The sequence below is a fragment of the Myotis lucifugus genome, unplaced genomic scaffold (assembly GCF_000147115.1).
Source record: "Myotis lucifugus unplaced genomic scaffold, Myoluc2.0 scaffold_643, whole genome shotgun sequence".
Lineage (NCBI taxonomy): Eukaryota > Metazoa > Chordata > Mammalia > Chiroptera > Vespertilionidae > Myotis > Myotis lucifugus.
In genome coordinates, this window is record NW_005871691.1 from 158,921 (window position 1) to 161,885 (window position 2,965).

Below are 2,965 nucleotides of genomic sequence, written 5' to 3' on the forward strand. Positions count from 1 at the left end.
CAGCAGGGTAGGCCTCAGGCTCTGCCCCTAAAACTCCTTTATTCATCCCCCGCCCCCCCCCCCCACACACACACTCCAGTGCCTCTCAATGAACAAATGAACAAACGACCTCTGGCCCATTAAGGTGTTCAGGATGGCGTGGGCTGAGTTCAAGTGCTGCTGAGAGCAGCCCTTCCGGTACTAGTATTTCCTCTGCCTTTATTTTACAGACATTAAATGCAGCCCTTCTTCCAAATGAGGTGCAGGAGTAGCTAGCCCCATACCCTCCTGTGCTGAGGGCCTGCTGAGGGAAAAGGGCCTACAGACACAGTCACCTGGCTGTCTGCTGTGCTCTGCCCAATGGCTTAAAAAAAATCCTCACCCAAGGACATGCTGAGAGGGAAAAAGAGAGAGATGCATGTGAGACAGACACACTGGTCCCTTGCCTTTTATATATTCTCTGACTGGAACCAAACCCGCAACCCAGGCATGTGCCCTGCGTGGGAATTGAACCAGCAACCTTTCTGTGCACACAGTGACACTCAACCAACTGAGCACCTCTGGCCAGGTTGCCTAATGGCTTTCAGCTTGTTTTAGAAAGAAAGAAATCAGGCTGCACAAGGCCACCCAACAAAATTTCCAATGTCCAGGTTGCTCCAGAGGCCCAAACCATGGTAGGGACTGGGATCCCTCAAACAGCCCCTCTGAAGTTGGAGAATGCTCTGGCCCCTGCATCCTGTGGCTGCCAACCCCTCTTTTCTTCTCTCCTGGGTCTACCAAGTTACCCCTAGTTCCCAGGGCCAAGCCCCCTGGTCTGCAGCTCCAGGAAGCTGCCTGGCCTGGCAGCATGAGCTCCCTGAATGGCCAAGTCCTCTCTAGGGTTCGAATGGGAGGGAGGGGTTCCCGGGGCCTCCCAGGGGTGCTGTGGACCAGCAGGAGACCAGAGCTGCCGGGCAGGCTGCCCCCCTGAGGTATGTCCTGCTGCCCGTGTGGGCCTGCTGGGCAGAGCTGGGAGAGGGCAGCGCTCCATAGCTCGGAATCTCATGTGTGCTGGTGCTGGTGCTGGTGCTGGTGCTGGGCCGGGCGCAGATGCCCTCACCTGTGCACCCACGGGATCCGCTGGGATTATTTTCAAAACAAAAATCTTCAGTTCACGGTTCATCGTTTACACTAGGAAGGAGGCATAATTCAGTTGGGAACTTTCACCCACTCTTAAGGGACTATGAGGGGAAGAAGGAGAACACACATCTGCGGAGGTCCTGGGGAATGCCCGTCACGGCTCAGTGGCACTCCAAGGCCCCGCCTTATCTATTTCTCAGAACAAACACAGAGTTGTGGTGGCCGCTGTGCCCCCCTCGAGGTGTGGCCTGCTCCACACACAGGAGCAGAGCATGGTCAATGCACATTGAACGGGCTTCCCCCACCACTGCAACCTGGAGTGTCATGGTCGAGTCCTGCATTTCCCAGACCCCTGATCACTGCCTTCCTCCCTGGATGTGACTCAGAAAGCCTGGAAAATGGGGCGCAGGAATCTGTAGTTTAACCTGCAACTCAGGGGTTCTAACCAGCAGAGAAGTTTGGGAAGCACCGGGGGGCGGAGGGGGGAGTGGCTGTGAGCCTGCAGCATCTGGATTGGCCCCAGCTCGAGGCATCTCCGTGGTTCCCTGCTTCATTCATCTTCATGTTACTTCCCAATATCCTGACATATATTCCTTGGGGTTTCTCTCCCCCAGGACACATGCTCCCAGAGAGTGGGGGCTTTGCCACTTTGTTTGCCGCTGTGTCCCTAGATACCAACACAAGGCCGAGGGACTCAGTGCTCCGAACCACATGCTGGGGGATGGAGCCTGGGGTCTGTGCTAGCTCTGTCTGCACCAGTTAGCAGGTGGGCTCGACCCTACAGGAACAGGACTCGAGCCGCCTGAGATGCGTGCTGTTGTCCATTGCCCTCGACACAGCTATTGAGGTGACCCAAATGAGAACCCTGCGAAGACACAAGCACCACATAAGCTGGAGGAAAGGCGCAGTGGGTCCAGTGATGCTGCAGAGGAGGGAGAGCTAATACGAATGGAGGGTCTTTCTTTCAGGCAGGCCCAGAGTCAGGCTCAGTGTGCTTGCATCACTTACTAGCTCTGGGGCCTTCAGCGAGTCATGGACCATCTCTGTGCCTCAGTTTCCTCCCCAGGGAACTACAGAATATTTGTACCCACCCCCTAAAGTTGTAAGATCATTCTGTGGCGCATGCTGCACGGTGCCCTGTGGCATCGTGAGCTGCGGCTGCACTCAAGGCACAGTGCCCTGATCCCTGTCTGGTGCCCAGTGAGAGGCATGGCCACCTGTCCCCTCCCGGCCCAACAGGAGCCCGAGGATGCTCATGGCCTCCTCCCCGCCAGCATCTAACCAATCCCAGTTCTCCGGGCTTTGCACCTGCTTGTCCACAGCCGTCCTGCACTCTGGTCCCTCCCCACTGCTCCGTCCAGGGGCATGGCCTCATGCCACTGTGCCCAGAGCCCCACCCCCTCAGGTCACTCTCAGGCCTCAAGGGAGTCATCCATTTTAGGTGAAGGGTTAATGTCCTTAATACATAAAGAACCTCCACAAATAAGGAAGAAAAAGACAGAATCCCAATAACAAGAAACAATTAAAAAAAAGGCAACTTCAAATGAGAATGTAACACATCTTACCTGCATGTTGAACATATGACCCTAAAAACTACACATCCCACCAAAATATTACCTCTGGTGATATCTGGGTGTATGATTAGGGATGACTTCTCTTTACTGTAGTTTTCTATGATTTCTAGATTTCCCCCAGTAAGTAAGCACTGCTTTTATGATCTTTCTTCTCTTTCCTTTCTCCTCCCCTTAAGTCTCTCCTTCCTTCCTCCTTCCCCTCCCTCTCTCCTCTACCTCTCTCCCCTCCCCTCTCTTCCTTCCCCCCTCCGTCCCTCTCCTAATTTTCCTCCTTCTCCCTCTCTCCCGTCCTC

General features: G+C 54.7%; 1 protein-coding gene across 1 annotated transcript in view; it reads right to left on the reverse strand.

Moving 5' to 3' along the window:
• The window catches only part of GDF10 (growth differentiation factor 10), a 10,097-nt gene that overhangs the window by 3,591 nt on the left and 3,541 nt on the right, over positions 1–2,965 (reverse strand). The gene's annotated exons all lie outside the window — the stretch shown is intronic.